This window comes from Podarcis filfolensis (assembly GCF_964270895.1).
Source record: "Podarcis filfolensis genome assembly, chromosome: 6".
NCBI lineage: Eukaryota > Metazoa > Chordata > Lepidosauria > Squamata > Lacertidae > Podarcis > Podarcis filfolensis.
Window position 1 is genome coordinate 22,518,001 of NC_139609.1, and position 21,380 is coordinate 22,539,380.

Sequence of the window (21,380 nt, forward strand, 5' to 3'; positions counted from 1 at the left end):
CCCATGCCTAGAAACCAAAAGTCTCTCAGTTTGATCCCCAAGTGATAACACTGAATGCTTGATGCATTATAATTCAGCAATTTCACATTGCAGCCTCCCTTTGAAGTTCCTTTGCAGAAACGTTCTAGGGATATTTATTTCTAGGAACAGTGAAGTACAGATCAGTGTTTGCAAGACATCCCCACAGAAGCACAGCTGCTAAACCTATAGCTGAAATCCACCATGTCCTGGTTTGGAGAGCTGGATCAGAAGGCTGCAGTTACTGAGATAAAGGATTTCCAAATTCCCAGTCTTACCCCTCTATCATGCCAACCAGCTGGGATGTCCTAGCCTTCCATGGCACTGATTTTATACAGTTAAGGCCATAGGAAGAAACCCTAATTGATGGTATTATGATACTAGCTTAGGCACGTTTTTGGGTGGTTAGAAGATGAATAGAGATGTTTGCTGCTACATAATGTTTGAGGCTTTTGGAATGACAAACCGAGCTCATATAGGGATTGTATTTCCACCCTGTTCTTTTTAAAATCTGTCCTCGCATGAGCTTTGCCATTCAAAGACTGTAATTCCACGACAGAAGAAAAGCTATGCATTTTCTGTAGCAGGAACGAAATGTTCTCTACTTTCCCTTTATGTTTACATATATATAGATCATTTTAAAGTGACCCAACATTTCACCCATTTTTTCCTAATTCATTTTCTCTTTCTTTCCTTCCCACCTCTCCCCTCTTCTTCCTCTTTTGTGTTGGTGTGTGCACATGTGTTTTATTAGGTGAGTCACAGCACATAAAGCACAATTCCCATGCTTACTCCCAATGGGACATATTCTCAGGGAGTTGGGTACAGGATTGCAACCTTAGTTTTCATGCATGAACTGAATAATATGTATGGAGGCAAGGTGAATGAGTTTTCAGTCCCATCAGCTTCAAGCAAAGAGTTATACAAATACTCCAAATATTTTTGGGGGGGGAGGCGGAGGGGAATCGGTCTCCAAATCACACTTTAATTTCTCAGAGATAGGGAGTCACCATTGCTTCTTTATCCCAGAATACCAGGTGTGTAAGCTGATATCAGTAGCATCTTAGAGGGAGTTATTCAGCCTGGAATCTCCATATTGGAAATGAGGTGACATACTGACCTTACCCAGCTGAATTTTTGTATTTTTCTAGCTTTAAAAATTATTTTTCCTGGTCCTACTTCACCACCACCATTACCCTTGCTTTGTGTAATATCTTGTCTGGTGACGAGTTCTGGAAGACTCAGAAGCTAGCCATACTTCTGAGATATTTTAGTTGGCCTCAATCAAGGTATTGCCCATCTGTGGATTTGGGAGCTGGGGTGGTTTTTTGATGCATCCTCTTTTCAAGCTATGGGTTGGATCCAAACTAAGCTCGCTTAATTCTCATTGCTATCCCTGGGACATTAGTCCCATAAGTCCCACTGTTTTAAATAGAAACTAAGTCCAACTAAAACTGGGTTGTAGGCAATGCTGGACATATTCAGAGTAGATCCATGAAACTAATGGACACAAATAACCCCAGGCCATTAACTTCAGTGGATCTAGTCTGGGTAGAACTAAGTTGGGTACAACTCTTTCTCTGCATCCAACCCCACATTAGCAAGCACCGCAAAGGATTAGCGGCAATTTTTCTGCCCTTCGTTTCCATCCACATGGAGGTTTAGCAGCCCTGTTACATTCTATTTAGGCTGGTGTGAGTTATCAGAAAGGCTTTCATTGACCCTGTGCTCAGCAAATGTCTGCATAACATAAAAGCCACAGGCATCCAGGATGGAGCTTGGGAATAAGTAGGATCTGGTTAATGCAGAAAATTGGGTGTATTTGTAACAAGAACTATCAGTGTGTAGCACAGTTTATCCAACTGAGAAAATATTAGTTGGGGTATGACCGAGTTAATGCTTAGAATTCTTCTGGATTCTGACCAGTATAAATGGTCAAAAGCACAAGACTGCAAACTATTGAAATTTGCTAAAGATACTGAAAACTCTGATCTCAAATCAGAAGCCTAAAGAGGACGACGGCTATAATTTGGTTCCATCTCTTTAGACCTAGGAGAACCCAGAGGCTTATAACTATGTCCGGAGCACATCAAATTTTGTTACTGAAAGTATTTTTAACTGTGCCACCTCCAAACGTTTTGCTGACCAAAATGGAAGTATTGTGTGCTCCAATGCATGTGCTGCAACATCCCAACATGTTAACAATTTTTCCTATTTCAACCCTCCTCCCCTGGACTTCCCTCACACTCCCATTTTGTTTTATTTCCATATTGTTCACCCTGCGTATTGTTTTCCCAAAATGTTCTCGATACATATAGCCTTTCTTTTTTTTTGTATACAGTTGTGATGGTTTACTCAAACCCTGCCAGTGAGTCCATTTCTTTATGTTGCCTCTTCATATATGTTGCAAATGGTTCCCATTCTCTTTGTTGTCCTTTTCATGTAATTCTTCTGTTAGTTTTGCCTGTTCTGCCTAATCCAAATGTGGTCAAAATGTATAAAAAAAGGGATCAAAAACTTGCTGGAAATGTAAAGAAAAAGGTGCTAGGAAATTTTAGTACAACAGTGGGTCCTGGAGTGGCATACTGGCTAAGTTTAAGCCGTGAGCTGGGAACTTCCATGGACTCAGTAGGTGTGACTTTTGTTTCAGTTGCAAGCTGGAAGCTTGAACAGTAGCACAGCAACATTTAGTTGCAGCTTCCCTTGTCAGGGCCACAGGTTAAACCACAGAGCCTAGGACTTTCTGATCAGAAGGTTGGCGGTTCGAATCCCTGCGACGGGGTGAGCTCCCGTTGCTTGGTCCCTGCTCCTGCCAACCTAGCAGTTTGAAAGCATGTCAAAGTGCAAGTAGATAAATAGGTACTGCTCCAGCAGGAAGGTAAATGGCATTTCCGTGCGCTGCTCTGGTTCGCCAGAAGTGGCTTAGTCATGCTGGCCACATGACCCGGAAGCTGTATGCTGGTTCCCTCGGCCAATAAAGTGAGATGAGCTCTGCAACCCCAGAGTTGGCCACGACTGGACCTAATGGCCAGGGGTCCCTTTACCTTTACCTCCCTTGTCAACTGTACCATTATTATGTTAATGATAGTATACACTGGGAGAACTCAGCTTCAGAACCAAGAGCCAGGGCTCATCCTAGGCCCCAAATAAATCTTTATGAATGAGAGTCGCCAAGCACAGCTGACATTCCCTGCAGAATGATGTTCTAAGGAGCTCCTAGAAGGAATCCAAAACTAGAATTCTAAACACTCTACCACATACAGTGCCAGCTTTCTAGGACAGAGAGGGCAGTTGGACAAGGAGGTCAGGATGGAAATCATCCTGGAACTCTAAACCCACAAATTCATTGCTCTCCCTGTGACCAAGCTTGCCTGAATTTCTGAGGAGGCCCTCCATTGAGCCTCCAGCATAGGAACTCAATCCTGTCATTTGGCGTACGACAAGCTTGTGCTTCTGGAGGGGGGTGGCAACCCACACGTGCAGAGGGACAAGTCTCCCCAGCTGTTTGGCCTCGCCACAGGCATTAAATTGTTGGTTGCTAAATATTAAGCCCGAAAAAGGAAACAATCGTTTAAATAAACTCAAGATTACATGTTGCAAATTGCAGCTTTGACGAAAGGTACGGTGCTATTTTTATTTATTTATATTTCTACCCGCCCCCCCTCCCACCAGCTACAGGAACCACAAACAAGCATCTAGCATGTGTCAGACACCAAAGCTTGTCATTACTGGAGGTGGACAAAGAAACGTCGTTCTATGAACTGCTTCCAAAAGGGATGGAGCAGAGGGCGTTGACCTGGGCAGCAGATTATAAGTTTAGAAAGTTTCTCTATTCCTGCTATTTCTTGCTAAATATATGGGGCAGTCTCATTTGAGGAAGCATCTGCACTATGGTGGGCTATTTTAGACAGTCAGCTTTGCATCCAGACTACGCCATTCACCTTCTGACATTCTCTCTCTCTCTTTTTTTAAAATAATTTTTATTAACCGACCAATCAAATCAAATCAAATCAAATCACATCACATAAATTCCGAATTACAAAGCCGAATTTTAAATTTTGTTGAGGGGACCCATATTTCAAGATCCGAAGGGGGATTCTGATCATCTTCTTGCTACTGCGTTAATGTCCGAATCAGTCCAAACAAAGTTCATAATTCTATCCAGTCTTATCTTGCTGTTTCCGCATCTCATCTTGTTCGTATATTTTCTCTTTTTTCTTTATGATCTCTTCTGATAATCTCCTTAAGCCGATAAGCACCAATAATAATCCTGTGTGAATTTTCCATTCATCCAATCCTCAAATCGAGATGGTTTCCATATATCATCGCATTCATAAATAACATCGCTCTTTCCATCATTAATCACAGAACTGTCGTTCTTAAGTCCCTCTGAGAAGTTTCACCCACAATATAAAAACAGCTCTATTTCTCTATTTCTCCTCCCAGACTTAAGTCCTCCGACAGAACTTCCCAATATGGCGACGGTATTTTTAACTGCGTCATTCCAAAGCCCTTATACATTCCACACTCTTCTTAAAGCATGCTTTGGTTAGAAAGTTTATCTCCACACAGACATAAATCCACAGCTTAAGTCCTTCAAACGACATTTCTGACTTGTGGGGGGGGGGGATTCTTGTTTAATCACATAGAGGAAAGAAAGGAAAGTTTTTTCCCCTCCCCCATCCAGTCCTTTTGCCATACTGAGTCTCGGTGTGTCTTCATCTGGTTAATTCTTGTTCTTCCGACTCGTCTCGTTTATCAGAGATCTCTTCTGTTAGCAGTCTTTACTCCCCCTCCTTCCTTGAAATATGTGCATTCGCTTCATCCTAATCGTTTCTTTTGAAGTTCTTGCAGCTAGAGGCGCGGATCAGAGGCAGCGTCCAGGAGCGCCGATATCCACAGAAGGGCATTCTGCCTAGTGCCCCCATCCCCTCAAATTTGGAGGTGGTATAGGGCACAGCAGGCAAGGGCAGCCCCCCCACAATCCTGGGGGGGTAGGGAGGCTATTACTCCCATCACAGCCTCCAAATTACCTCTTGTGGGTCAGAGAGATGTTATTGTCAGCCATCTTCTGATGCGCCCCTAGTGGCCCCTCCCGCCCCTAGTGGCATCTTCTGACATTCTCTTCTGCACTGAATTTAAGAAAAGTCCTTCTGGATTAGACCGAAGGTTTATCTAGGCCAGGATCCTGTTCCCATCGTGACTAAGCTGCTACCTCTTTGGGAAGCACCCCATGTTGAATTTATGTCCTGCTTTTCCTCCCAAAGGAGTCCAGGGCAGCAAACACATCCACTTTTTTTTAAAAAAAGAATTGGTTGCGTCATGGCTGAAATACAGCAAGGCACTTTACACGAGGCTTCCCTTGCGCTTAGTCCAGAAGTTGTGCAGTTGCTGCAGCACAATTGTGAGGGTTTATCAGCAATACAGGCATACCTCAGGTTGCAGACGCTTCAGGTTGCGCGTTTTCGGGTTGCGCACAGCACGGAACCCGGAAGTACAGGAACGGGTTACTTCCAGGTTTCGGTGCTTGCGCTTTGCGCATGCGCAGAAGCACCGAATCGCAACCTGTGCATGCGCAGATGCAGCGCTGCAGGTTGCGAACACTGTGGGTTGTGAACGTGCCTCCCGCATGGATCACATTTGCAACCCGAGCATCCACTGTATTACACCTGTGCTTAAAGATCTGCCCTGGCGTGGTTTAGCTGGATTTAAACAGCCACGGGCCCACGAGATCTCCCTTGCCCATTAACCTAAAATACTTGTGTCCATGTGTCTTATTTCTTCACCAAGCGGGGGGCAGGGCCTCAACTCGCAAAGAGTTATTCCTTTAGTGTGGCAGCTTCTGGACCTTGGAACTTCCTGCCTCTTGACAATAGGCAGGCAGAATCACTGTACTCCTTCAGACACCTGCTGAAAGCTTTTCCATTTTAGTGGGCCTATCCAGACACAAGATTTGGTTACATGTTTTCTTAAATTTGCTTCAGGTGTTTTAATGTGTTTAATAATTTTCAGACACTTCTAACAAGCTTTGTTTCATTTTTAATTGTGTTTTTTTTATCGCCGTAGTGGTTGCTGCCCTGAGCTCCTTTGGGAGAAATGGCAAGATATACATTTTAAAAAATGAAAACCGAGTTTGGTCCTGAGTTTCCCTGTTATCTGATTTCACAAATGAAGGCTTTTTGACATCCTACCATAAAATGCATAGTCAGAATATATGGTTTTGGGTTAAAATGGCACATACGCTTTTGTGCACAGTGCCAATTTGCCATATATTAATATCTAAGCACAGTCGGATCTCATGATGCGCTATTCTTGTGTAAAAAGGAATGTAACTCTTGAAAATCACTGGGTTAGCCAAGAAGGATAAGTTGGGTTTCTTCAGCTAGTCATTTGTGGGTTCATGAAAGAACAAATGAGACGAAGGAGTCATCATGTATCTGGAAGAGAAAGACTGCAATATAAAATTAAAAATGATATATTCCATTAAAATACCATAGCAACATCGGCAGAAAGCTGTGCATATCCTCAGTCCAACAGATGTTCTTCAATATGGACCAAGAGGTTGAGTGGGCTGGATGAAGATAGTATTCTTCAGTGTACTGTATCGGCAATCTCTTGTCTAGAGAGACTGTCTAAAACAGTCTGACATCTAAAAGGTATATAATGATGGTAATGACTGTAGACTCCCACTTTTCTGTCCGCTAAGACTTTGATTGCAAAAAGTTTGGTGCTACTGTAAATGTATTTTTAGTGATACAGTTTGCTAGATTGTTCATAGTTCAATTTTTGCTTATCTGCTTTTTTCTCTTTTTAAATATATCACCATATTTCCTGCTACTAAAATATCTGTGACGCTTGCTTATGTCTAGAGATGGAATCGATATCTGAAGGATGCCAAATTGACTCGGGTTCTGGGCACTAAACAAACTAAATGGACGAAGCCCTTTGAATTAAGGATTGGCATCAACTTCCCCATTCCTTCAGTGTGAAGTCAATTGTCTACTCTGTATATAGAAGCATATCTGCTGGTTTAAGTGAATCACCACCATTAGATCTTAGTCCTAGACTATGGGCTCGGTAGGAAGAAGGGGGAGTCTGAGTTCTGGACTAGTGAAAAGCTATTTCAGATGAAGCACAAGGATGCAAGGAAGCCAAAACAAATATTTGGAGACATAACTTGTAGTCCTGAATAGGGTGCATATATTTTACTGCGTATTTACAAGGTATCTTTTGGTTATTCATCCAGTTCATAGGATACAAGAACACCTCTCTCCAAAAAGGAGATGTTCTGGCACACACCAGAATGCTTGTTGCAAAAGGTTTGCAGAATGCAAAAGGTTCTTTTAACATTATTGAACTATATCTGTGGCCTAAAGGTAAAGGTAAAGGTAAAGGGACCCCTGACCGTTAGGTCCAGTCATGGCCGACTCTGGGGTTGCGGCACTCATCTCACTTTATTGGCCGAGGGAGCCGGCGTACAGCTTCTGGGTCATGTGACCAGCATGACTAAGCTGCTTCTGGCAAACTAGAGCAGCGCACGGAAACGTCATTTACCTTTCCACCAGAGCGGTACCTATTTATCTACTTGCACTTTGATGTGCTTTCGAACTGCTAGGTTAGCAGGAGCAGGGACTGAGCAACAGGAGCTCACCCTGTCGTGGGGATTCGAACCACCGACCTTCTGATAGGCAAGTCCTAGGTTCTGTGGTTTAACCCACAGCGCCACCTGCGTCCCCAGAACTCAAATGTAGATAGATGTCAGAATAGTTTGCGGAATAGTCAGCTCTCACCTGTGGCTCCAAAAAGCTGTCAGCATGTGACAGTGGCCACTCCCCGAGAAATGGCTTTGACTAGCTAGCTAAACCAGGTAAGGGTAGCTGATGGGTCTCAAACCCTCAGTGAGTTAGGGACTTTGCCGGCATGTGAAAACAGGCTCTGGCAGATTGAGCGGACCAGACCAATAGTGGGTCCAACGGTCAAAAAGGTGGCTACTTCATATGCTGCAGAAGGAAATGAAGGGCAGATGGGGTTGTCGACTTGGGAAGCTACCCTATCTAGGAAAAGGAAAACTCTGATCCTGAATCTCCATTGCCTTGCAGCCTTGCAGCTATGAGAAAGGCTTTGGGAGTCAACCCCGAGGAAAAATCCATACCTGTTGCCTTGTGGGACATCTTTAGGAGAAGAAAAGGCTAAGGAATGAACGCTACATAAATCTGGAGTGGAGTCCCAGATGGTTGGATGACGTCTTGTACGCCTTCTTCTGGCAACTTCTGTAACCAGACTGGTGCCAAACATATTGCTCTCCTTTCCTTTGGACCACATCAGTGAGGCCGAGGGTGTGTGTGTGATGGCCTGGGATTCGGATTCAGATGCTGAACCTGAGGAATCTCAGCCTGCACAGGATCCCCACCTCCAGAACCAGCTGAGCCGGGACTGGGGCTTGAGCCTGAAGGGTCCTCACCTGTGCTGGATCCTCAGGTGCAGGCACCAGCTGAGTCTGCTCTGGCTCCTGAGGTGATGGAAGACCCATTGCCTGCAGGTGCTCCACTCTCAGCCCCGTCAGGGGAAGCTGAGGTTGCCTCTGGGTCTGGTAACCCTCCAGCTTCTCCTGAGCTGCAGAGGCTCAGGGCAGAGAGAACTAAGTTCCCGCAGGAGGAGTGCTCGCCTCCAGGCTAGGAGAGGTGAGTCACCTGAGGATCGGGGCTGCCCTATGCCTCGGGGCAGATAAAAACCAGCCAGCCCCAGTCCCAAGTTGCGGGAGCAACATTGGTGGTTGTCAGTTCCTGCCTGAACCCTGTCCTGCACCCAGCTTCGACTTTTACGGACTTCCTTCATATTGCTTCATCGACCACGGACTGGACTTGCACCTTGCCTCTTGTTTAACCCCCAGGACCAGCACAGTGCGTGCGTGCGTGCGTGCGTGTGTGTGTTGTCATCCTTGCAGCTCAGGACCTCCATACACATTCCCTAGGCTTGCACCCTGGAGAGGTCACTTTGGTGCAGCAAAAACAATGTGAGAAGCAGCAGTTATGAGTTACCATTTTCTGCGGCCACAACAGGCAACTATGATTCTCCACTAGTTTGACTTCATCCCCGGAGGCACATCCATTGTTTCTTGAGACAGACGGATGCCAACAACTCAAGACTGCCTCCAGTGCCGGCCAGTGCATCCCACCTACCCAGCGTTGCCCCCCCCTTTGGCAGCAACACTGCCATGATCTTCAGCCAATACCTGACAACTGCCTGCTTTTTGAATGTCACTCCAGAGCACTGCAGGAACATCAGAATGGCAACTTCCTTTCCATCCAACTCCATCACTCTGTCAGTGATGCCAAACATAGAGTTGCACGTTTAGGTTCCGCAGTCCAGTCCAAACTACCGTTTTCCACTATTGCCGTTAAATCCTGCCCATTGGCTTGAACAGTTCATGTCAAGAAAATGAAATAAAAGGGGAGATTCTTGGACAGCAAAAGTTACTCTTATGTTTCCAATTATCCTGCACATTTGCTCAGACTACATATTCATTTTTAGTATTTATTCCCTTCATTTGTATCCCACCCTCACTCCAAGGAACTGAGAGGAACACAATGGAAGCTCCCCACTCAACAGAGTCTCTTATTCAAGAACTGGCCAGCTTTAACCCGACTTAGCTTCAAACAAGGAACAACATCAGGAGTGTTGGGACTATTTTCTGGGATTTCCTGTTAACACTGCAATTACCTCAGACAGATTTAGGCAGCTGTTGTCTGCATCGCTCAAGTCCATTATGGCCATCTTTCTTCAGAAAAAGTACACTGTCCGTTAAAAATGCATCTGTGAGGAGAATTGCTTTCCTTGCCTCTAGGGATGGGGGAGAAGTTTGATTCCACTTGCACTGAAAGGTAAACCTACCTAACTTACACTTTTTGAAAGAAAATGAAAAATAAAACACAGCCATCCTTTGAAATTCACATGTACATGAAAAATCTAGATAATGAGGAAAAGTGTGCAGTATAATGCATTTGTTAGTGAAAAGAATGTGCATATGAGGAAAAATCGATCTGCAAAAATGTGTCTATTGGGCATGATTGCATAGAGTTTGGATTGGGCATGATTGCATAGAGTCTCAAAGCGGCTAACATTCTCCTTTCCCTTCCTCCCCCACAACAAACACTCTGTGAGGTGAGTGGGGCTGAGAGACTTCACACTTCACTTCAAAGAAGTGTGACTAGCCCAAGGTCACCCAGCAGCTGCATGTGGAGGAGCGGAGACGCGAACCCGGTTCCCCAGATTATGAGACTACCGCTCTTAACCACTACACCACACCACACATAGAAATGTGTATATGAGGAGAAATTCATTCTATTATTTTTGAATAAATTTTAGTAAGATTTATAAATACAAAGCTTAATATCATCTCTCTCTCCTTTTTTTGTTCCAAAACTAAACCATTGATCTGGATACAATAAAAACATAGAGAAAATGAGAGAAAAAGAAAGCAGGGAATATAGATAGAGAAATAAAGAAGAAGAAATAGACAAGAGATTAAAAAGAGACAGAGAGAAAATAAAGCCCAGAAGTTAAAGAACTTCTGGCTCTTCGTCTGACCGCTGTATATAAACAATATTCACTTCAACAACCTACAAAGCCACTTTCTATAAACAAACATTATATTCCATCCTCAATTCCAAATGTCATTATTTCATTTTCTCTTTCACACAAAAAGTCTATGAGAAGTTTCCAATCTCTGACCAATGTTAACATGACCTTTCTCTGATTAAACATGTCAGTTTCGCTATCTCAGCTAAGGAGAAATTCATACTGAAATGCTGATGAATTTTCAATAGGACTTGAAAAATAAAATGAAAAATACAAATTGATGTGGAAATGTGGGGAACTGGACTTGAGATTGGGGGGGGGGAGCGGGAAAGAGAAATGGAGAAAACCCAAAATGGACCCAGATTTGCCCATCCCTACTCATCTCCATGATTTACTCTGGTGTTGCTCTGATGCTAGATTCCCTCTAGCGCCACCATTGCCTGCGCTGTTGCTTCAGGGATGGAGATTCTGGCTTGACTCTGGTTGAGGCCTGCCCTGAGTCTACTTCCAGATGACTGTAGGCAGCTAATGCTAGGAGCAGTGAGCTCTTCTTACAGCAGTGTTTGGACAAGACCCTGCTTCCATCTTGTAAGGTCGCTTTAAGCCTTAGAGGTAGATGTCATTTAATTGACTGTTTTTCTGCAACGTGCCAGAGGAGCTGTGTACATTTCTGTTGCAGCAAATGGCATTCCTGCCAAACAAAACTCAGCAAAGTTGTCATGAATTCATATTTACTCAAGAAGTAAGAAGGCAGCTTCCAAAGCATGAAAAACAAAACAAAAAGTCCTATATAGCATATACGGAATGAGCAGGAAAATGCTGGTTTCAAAAAGATCCACTTCATGCTGTCATACACTGTCAAGTATTACAGAAAGTATCTTAATGAAGCATTATAAACAAATCGTAGAGTCATATGTCCTTTGCAGTTGACCACTGATCTGAAAATAGACTAGCTAAACTTTCTCTCTTGCTGGCTTTTTGGCCATTTGCCAGTAAAGCAGCAAGAGGTAAGGCCCTCCCCCTTCCCCTGTGTGTGTGTGTGTGTGTGTGTGTGTTTTGCAAAAAAGTTGGATGCCTTAGATGAATAGGCAGCCCTTGTACTAGGTTCCACCTCCCAGATCTGCCAAAAACTACTCAGTTCCTCTCCTCGACTGACTTTCTACTCCATCTCCCATTGGCCTTGCCCGGGCTCTGGAATGTTTGGCTTCAAGAACAGGTAACCGGACATACCACCAGTTCCGAGCCAGTCACAGAAGAACTTCAAAAATCACACCTCGACTCAGATGAAGCAACACTTCCCCACTAAAATATGATACATTTTCAATCAGAACGAAGTCTCGGCAGTGTTTGTTGAGCCTACCTCTAAGTAAACCTTCACAGGACCACAGTCCAATGGCCAAAGTATAATTTTAATTTCACTATTTTTCATGCATATTCCACTTCTTATCATATGCTTTCAAAATGACCCTTTCTCCTTTCTTCATATGCTTTCCTTAACCATGAACAATGTTACTAGCCACCTTGTTGAACAGCCACAGAGCCTTATATGTATCCCCTCATCCCTTTGTTTCCCCAGATGGTCCAAAACTCCATCAATCCTTGCCTAGACTATAAAACTATTTCCTCCTCTGCCGTTCTGTTATACCTTCATCCCAACTATCCAGCACCCTGTTGCAAAGTCTTGTTGCTCTCAACTGCCCCTTCCTAAAGTTTACCTGCAGTTTTACTGAGAATTGTTTTTCTTTGTTTATGGAGTGGTTAGAAAACCATGAGCTTCCATCTTGCATTTATATGTCTTCCCATTCATTCTCCCACACTTTCCAATGCATTCCCCTATCACTTTCCTACCTGCAAAAGGTCTGTTTTGTTTTGAAGTAGACTTGTTTTTTTTCAGGTGACAGAGCCCTTAATTTGTTTTCATTGAACAAATCTAAGGTTCCTTTTATGCAACTGAATCCCACAAAAATGCTGATAGTCTGGAAAGTGCCCTCAGATAACCAGGCCTAGACAATTTCAAGCTGTAAATGTCAAGAAGAATAGGTTCAGAATTGCATTCTCATCTCTAAACTGATGCTTTATGTGAGGACTTGCAAGTGAGGCTAAATTAGTTGAACTTGATTCCCATTGAAATCAACAAGATAAGGCAATAGGAATGAAGTTCAACTATGTGAAGTATTATGGTTTAAAAGACACAGAAATGAAAAATGGCTAAAGGTATAATGTGGAAGGTTTAACATGATGTTTCTCCATGAGGCTATAGTAAAGCCAAGGAGAGCACTCTGAGCTCTTGCTGAGTGGATAAGTAACTAACAGATTGTTGTTCTCTGGTAGCTAACATGTAAGTGCTGTAACCTTAGATCATGTGAGATGTACTGGGTTGAAAATCTCCAATTTGAAGGGAATCTCCCAAACTCAATGGAGTAGTAGTAGTAGTAATAATAATAATAATAATAATAATAATAATAATAATAATAATAATTTATTTGTACCCTGCCTATCTCACTGGGTTGTCCCAGCCACTCTGGGTGGCTTCCAGTATATACAAAAACATAATAAAACATTAAACCTTAAAAAGCTTCCCTATACAGGGCTGCCTTCAGAAGGTTATATAGTTAGTCATCTCCTTGACATCTGATGGGAGGGAGTTCCACAGGGTGGGTGCACTACTGAGTGAGGATGTCAAATGATGCTCTCCTGAAGGGAGAGGAACCAGCCTAAGGGAAATGAAGGCAAGAATGCAGGCTGTGGAGAGAGACAGAGAGAGAGATCTTTCTTATATATCTGTTTGGATTATTTCATGTTTTCTAAGATATTTAGGCTGTGCTGGACAGCACAATATATTGCATGGATATTCTTGGATGTATCTTTGATGCTTGTGTTCTTTTTAAAAGAAAGTTCTGCTGGTAAAATTTGAACAATATTATCATGGGTCTGGACAATGTTTCCTTTCCAAAAGGAGTTTCAGAGTCAGTTTTCATGCATCCAATCGCTTCAAACTGTGCAACATTGACTCCCAGTACGTTTCTGAGCACAATTCAAAGTGTTGGTGCTGACCTTTAAAGCCCTAAATGGTCTTGGCCCAGTATACCTGAACTAGCGTCTCCACCCCCATCGTTCAGCCTGGACACTGAGGTCCAGCTCTGAGGGCCTTCTGGCAGTTCTCTCCTTGTGAGGTGAGGTTACAGGGAACCAGGCAGAGGGCCTTTTCGGTTGTGGCGCCTGCCCTGTGGAACACCCTCCCATCAGATGCCAAGGAAATAAACAACTATCTGACTTTTAGAAGACATCTGAATGCAGACCTTGTTTAGGGAAGTTTTTATGTTTGTTTTATTGCTTTATTATTATTATTATTATTATTATTATTATTATTATTATTATTCAAGTTCTGCTAGTAAAATTTGAACAATATTATAATGGGACTGGACAATGCTTCATATCCAAAATGACTCAGTTTCCATGCATCCCGTCGCTTCAAACTGCTCAGTATTAATATCTGCAATAAACTAACAGCCAGAGCAATCCAAAATGGAGGCCAAGAGGACCTGAGTGGTGGATCCACCATCTCAGCCCAAGCCCTGCCAGATGGCACTATCCAAAGGAGTTGGAGGGAGCATGGTTTTAATTTTCTCTATAGCAGCTTCAGGTTAGCATGAGGAACCCATCCACCCCTAAGCATGGTTGAGGTTCCTTTGGATATCCCATTTCCCGCAAACACCAAATTTGGGCGCTTTTCATCTGCTACTCCTGGGGGACATTTGCTGGTAGTAGCTTCCTGCCCACACTGACGCAGTGGCACATTCCAGCTTCAAATGTTGGGGCAATAGGACTGCATTCTTAGCCTGGATCCAACCATTGAAGTTAAATGGCTGCTGTTTTTCTCCACAACTTAACATTTAAACAAATATTTTTCCCCAACACTGAAATGCGCTCACATCAACTTTATTGAGCGATACAGCTCTGAGAGAAACATCCTTACTTTCAGCTTTCTGAAATTAGGGCATGGGCAGCTGCCTCTGGATTTAAAATCTGCTATTCCAAAAGCATTCCATACTGAAATAGAAATATAAAGGCGCTTATTCATTCATGTGCCCTTGCAGAAGAGAGGTTCCATTGAAACCAGTGAGGCTACTTTGGGAACACGATGCAGTTTGATTGGCAGCGACTGTATCAAAATCAGAGGCTTCCATTCAGTGTTTCATTTTGCCTCTCCCATGCCATAGAAACACACCCATTCATGTTTTCTTTGAACCCAAATGTACTATAAATATCTATCCTAGAAGCCATAATCACTTCTAAGGATTCAATCCCCATATCCATGTTTACATCCAGAGTCCCGTTGTCTAAGAAAAGCTTCCTGACTTTCAAAGCATGCTGTCACATAATGCAGATCCCTTTTAGATATAGGGTTCACAGCTGTCTGAGGAGGAATTGGCTTTCCACAGATCATTTGCTGGGAGAAAAATGTCTGAGAAAGATCTTGAAACTTCGAGATGATTATTTATTTTAGAAGTAGTTCTTGCTTGCTTTTCTGACACCGTATCCAGAGGAGAAACTGCATGCTAATAAAAAGTAAATAACGAACACAAATCGGGTCCTCCCTTAAAGAGGGCATGTATTGCAGTGAGACCTGAAAACCGATCCCCTATGTTGTGGGTGGGTAAGATTGGATAGCCACAGCACCTGATTGGTATGTCCCTTGATGCTGGGTTTAATCTGGCCAATGGGGTGCAGTCCAAACAGATTAAGGGACCTATATATGCCCATGCATGTGACCCAGAGCTTCTTCTTTGGGCACGTGCATTCGGAACACCCGCCCACCTCTCCCTACTTTTAGGGCTTTTGTGCTTGACCTTGCTATGCCTTCGTGTGTCGTCTGTCGTTGGGACAGGGGCATGGCAGGAATTTCCCCCACTTGGCTAATTGGCTGTTGCCATTTGGGTTTTGCCTGCTGCATAGCAAATTATCACAACTTGTAAGGTTGTGGATAGGCTCTGGTTCAGGTGATAGGTATGGGAGAACGCTCTCGCCATCCCTATGTGAAGGGTATTCCGTTAAAGGAATCCAGGGACTCAGTGGTTTGGTCAACCCCTGAGAGGGGGTTGTCCCAATGCCTGAGTCCAGGGGGACATTTGGGTAGCAGAGTTAGCCCATTCCTGGCTTTCCACTTATCCAGGTGTTTACCCGTGGCTGACCTATGCTGGAACCCTGGGTCAGCACTACCTGCATGGCAGGTAGCTAGTCGAACCAGAGCCTATGCAACCAGTCACTTTCTGTAATCAATAAAGCTATGGCCTAAATTCTGCCAAAAAACCGAAACCAAAATTTGAGTCACGTGTGAATTTATTTAGGGGGGAGGTTTCTGGGTCTGAACACGAAAGTGGAACCTGTAGCACTGACTGCCAGTTCACTACCAGGCTAAGTTCAAGGCGCTGGTACTGGTCTTAAGAGCTCTCTCTGCACACGCAAGTGGAACCTGTAGCAAAAAGATCACCCCTGATCAGTAATAGATGGTGATAGATAGATAGATAGATAGATAGATAGATAGATAGATGAAAAAAGAGGTGCTGGCATTCTATACTATCACATGCCATGCACAAAAATATCCTGCCAGTTATATACCCAATTAATCATTGTGGTCTATACGAAAGGGTCTCCTGCAAGTATCATCTCACCAGGAGGTCAATTCTAATCATGTAGGAAGCAGCCTTGTAGCATGGGGGCATCTTCCCTTTCCCCCCCCCCACCCCCGATTTATTATTTCTACTATCTTTTTGGCACCTATCTAAGGCCTTCCTTTTGTAATAAGCCTGTTAAGCAGAGAGTTTTGGCCTCATCTGTATAGGACCTGAAATTGTTTAGATGTTTAGGAGTACTCTCATTAAACGCTCGTTTCTGTCTGAGACTCAGGAAACAGTGTCACAGGAAATGAGACCACTGCCGGGGGGTAGCAACGGAACTGACGATTCACTATGCTATTCAACGGAACTGACGATTCAACATGCTAGAGAAGAACTATTATTTTTTTAAAAAAATATATATTTTCTTCTCCTGTTACATTCACAAAATGTTTAGGGGTATGTGTACCCCTGGGTACCCCCAGAAAAAAGCACTGTGATATATGTCTATGTATTTGTTGCTGCTGTTGGTTTTTTAAAAAAAATAGTCATAATTATTTCAGATTAATAGTTTACAATCAAGAAGGAGAAAAGCAAAAGGAAAGAATACCCCCCCCCATCCACAAGAGAACAGTTTTTATGAAATGAAAGGAAGAGGTCAACATTCCATGTGGCATTGGGAATATCTTATTTACTACCTAACTAATCGAGGCAATCATGAGATGACCACAAGTCAAATGCACTCAGAGCCTGCAGTAAAACTGAACATTCAGATTAGAAATCATTACGGATGTTGAACGTTCCCATTCAGTTGGTTCCAGCTGAAGCAGTGTCCCCTTTCACAATATGCTTCTGAGCTCTGTGAGGACCTCCATGTATGGGATTCCAAAACTGAACATTTTAATGGGAAATAAGTCACCCTGTGAATTCACCTTGAACCTCCAGCTGTGGAGGAGATACTTGGACCATTTATGGCTCGGAAAGCATTTTGTGCTTGCTAGAGCGTCTTAAAATTATGCACATGGGAAAGAGGAATATTGTGTTTGTATTTCCCCCTTAGCTTTCTATGTTGTCTTTATTTCAATTTGCACATGTCATTATCTCATTCTTTTGAATGCCACAATGGCTAAAGACATGTTGGACAACCCAGCAAGGCATGTAGTAATACAAATGTACACATCTCTCCCTGGCCAGCTTCTATTAATTGCTGATCCCTCAAGGAAGCACATAAAAACTTGGTAAACAAAGAAAAACGGCTCAGAATCAGTGCATGCATAATGAATCATGGGATACATTCTCGTTAGAGATGTTGAGAACATCTGTCATCCCTGGTGCTAAAGTCCAGATGATCAATAAATAACTTTTTCTAAGCCGTGAAGAAGGGAAAACCCACTCTAGAGAGAATTGTTCAGTCTATCTATCTATAGCAGATGGTGTGGTGGGGCTCACCTGATCACATTTCTACTGCTTTCTGGACAGCAGAGGGGTAGGAGCAAAGTGGTAGTGAGGTCAGTGTGGTGCAAACACATTGGCAGGAATGCCAGATTGGCCCCACTGGTTTTGTTTGCACTGTTCTGCCCTTGCCCCTGCCTAATCCCCCCATCTCCCAGTAAGCAGCAACAGTGACCAGCTGGAAGCCAAGTAAGTTCTTCACCTCAGCCTAATGGTCTCTACTACTGTCTAGGTGTCTGTCTACCTCTCTCTTCTCTGTGACTTGCTAACATGTAATGATTTTGCTGAGCAATAGTGAGTGAAGAAAAAATCAATCTCAGTTTTATCAGATAAAAATATCATTCAAAAGTGAAATGTGGCTCTTCCTACAAGTAGAAGTATTATGCTGAGAAGGTGTGAGATATTTTCTCTTCTCTCCTCTTCGTGTCTTGATTGGTCCAGAAAGCAGGGGAGTAACTTACTCACAGTGTCCATTTTCAATCCTTGTCATCAGGAGGCAACCATCTGTGTTATGCAAGAATTTGGCTTCAACAGGTCCCTGCTTCCAAGTACTCTTGTCTTGACCATAACTCTCAAATCAGAAGTCACAGAACAGTCAGAAGGCTTGCATCACACAGCTATCCAGATGCAATGGACTGAGCAAAAGTTCAGAAATTCTGTAAACTGAAAGTATGATTAAACACATAATTGAAATACATATAAACTCTGGGGGAGGCAATAAATTATTTGGTCAAGATTTTCCTGTGTGTTACCATCTGACCTTCTAGGCTTCATGAAATCACATTGACTGGCAAGCTCCTTTGCAAGTCCTGCCAATGTGTCTTGTCAAGAAGATGTAACTCTTTCTTCCAAAGCAACAGCCAACCCTTCTTGGTTTCCCATACCTAGTATGTGATTGTGAGCAGTTCTCCTCCCCCTTCCAAGGGGAAGTCTATCATTACTGCATCATGTGAAAGGAGAATGAGGAAGGGGGAGAGAGTGGAATTATTAGTAGGCAACTACGTCAGTCAACATCTGGGCTTGTAAATAAAAATATGAATTGGGGTGGTGTGCATCCCATGATGACTTCTGGTTTTCTTCCAGAGTTATTAAATTTGCAAGAACTTTTATAAGACTGGTGTGAGACCAGATGATGTGGAGAAACATCTAAGAATCACTATCTTTCATAGACACGCCTGGCGCCGCAGAATCAAGTGAGAACTCCCAAGGTTTCTAGGGTGTGCTCCAAAATATTTAAAGCCGTGACAATGCTTTTTCCAACTGCAGTATAGTAGATGGCTTGGCTGCTGATGCACCTGCTGTTTGCTTTATGGCACACTGTGTTCTGGATGGCGATGGCGATTAATTAGGTTTCTTACGCACCCTTCACCATAAAATCTCAAGGCAAGTAACAAGGGCAAAAGCAATAAAGTTTAAAACAAAGTCAACCATCAAGATGGGGTGAATACACACAGAACCTGAAAGCAGATTTAATATATCCCATGTTTTCATGTCGTTTGCATAATGTCAGCCTCTCTTTCCTCAAATTTAATTTGGATTTTCCTAGTCTGTGGATAATGCAGTAAGAGAGGGAAAATCCAACACAGTCACATGTTACTCAACTGTCGATAGACTGAAATTTGATGTGTGGGCAAGGTTTTGAGGGTCTTTTCACATTGGCACCACCCATGGGTGTCATCTAGCACCAAATCCCCTACTTTTGCTGATGAGGCAATCCTCAGTTGGGCGGCTAGTGGGACCAGGCACAAAATTCTTCTTTGCATGCAGATCTCAAGTTCAATCCCTAGTATCTTGGAAGCCTGGAGAACCACAGTCAGTCATTGTTGACAATCCAGAACTAGAAGGGCCAAAGGATTTACTGGGTGAGAGGAGTATCATTTAGGAAGGGCAAGACATGTATAATGTCAGGCTTGAGGGAGTCTCTCTTCCCCCCGGTAGCATCAAAGAACAAGGAAGAAGCAAGAAAGTTTGTATCTATGGTTTTATTCAGTTATCATGGTGCAAGACAAAGAATCCAGTCCTCAACTCCATAGTGACGTTGCTCACTCTGAGCTACTCCCCTTCTTTCCCCAGCAATAGCTACGGGTGGCCTCAGGAGTCAAACATCTTTGAGCCCTTTGCTCTTCAGTGCTAAGTGAGTGGCACGTACCCAGGGATGGTGGGGGTCCTATAGGTTTCCAAGGACGTCTCTGCTGGCAATTGTCCCACCCACCCCTCCTTCTCCTAACACATCATAACTTGGCAGCTCTGAATTCCGCTGCAATTCAGTCCTGTCTCCCTCTTCTCTTGAAACTACTGGAGAAGGGTGTGTGTGTGACCCCCCCACTCCCCCTCCTCCTCCAAGGGAAGCAGAGGCGAAGGAGGGGGCGATTCCCAGCCTTCCCCTTCAGTCCAGTCCCTGACATGTAAATACATGCATGTATGTGTGTTTTGCCCCCTCTTTTCCAAACCACTTATGATCATTGCTCAGGAACATCAGCATCTAATTCTAGCCAGTTCAATACTTCTACACATATACAGTAAATCTTGTGGCTTACTCCTGAGATGTGTTTCGCTCTCTAAGATAGTTACTAGTTATACCAAGCACACCAATGGAATAAAACGTGTGTGTGTGTGTGTGTGTGTGTGTGAGAGAGAGAGAGAGAGAGAGAGAGAGAGAGAGAGAGAGAGTGAAAGAGCAACTGACATTCATGGATAGCAATTCTGAGGTTTAAAAAGTAACAGCAACAAGTGCCTTGAAAACACATCTATCTGTAAAAGTAAAGGGACCCCTGACCGTTAAGTCCAGTTGTGGGCGACTCTGTGGTTGTGGCGCTCATCTCGCTTTACTGGCCAAGGGAGCTGGCATTTGTCTGCAGACAGCTTCTGGGTCATGTGGCCAGCATGACTAAGCTGCTTCTGGCGAACCAGAGCAGCACATGGAAACGATGTTTACCTTCCTGCCGGAGCGGTACCTGTTTATCTAATTGCACTTTGACACACTTTCGAACTGCTAGGTGGGCAGGAGCTGGGACTGAGCAACGGGAGCTCACCCCGTCGCGGGGATTCGAACCGCCGACCTTCCTATCGGCAAGCCCTAGGCTCTGTGGTTTAGACCGCAGCGCCACCCGCGTACAAGTCCTTTAAACCTTGCTGGGAATGTGGTCCCTTTCATCTCAAACCTCCCATCACTTAAATCTCAAATGGCACCCCTAACTACTAGAACATGTAACTGACTATTATACTGTCTGAAATTGACCAACCTGTTGGGAACTGGATTCTGGCTGCTGAACAGCTTCTTAGAGCATCCAATGACCATGTCTCTGTTTTTAAAGCAGAAACTAAAGATGGGCAAAGCTTTGTCCGATGAGCAGATTTTTCCATTGGCTTGAGGCCTGGACCCAGCAACCTTCTGGCTTCATGTAAATTACATATATTATGGATTATTTACAGCATTGGCTGCAACCTTTGTTGGCTCCCATATACAGGTCTATTGTTACTTTTTTTAACCATTCCGTTGTGCAGAATATTGGCCAGTCCTCAGAACCAGCTGTGCTAGTCTTCCACACAGGTTGTGGCTAGCTAATGCCCAGAAGTCTTACAGAAGTGTCCTTCAGCCATATTATGGGAGAGTGGGCTTCTTTCAGAAATGAGGATCTAGAATAAGAATGACTGCACACAACAACAACAACAGCCACCAAATGGTACAAAATGACAGTCTTTTTCTGTTCTGAGAGT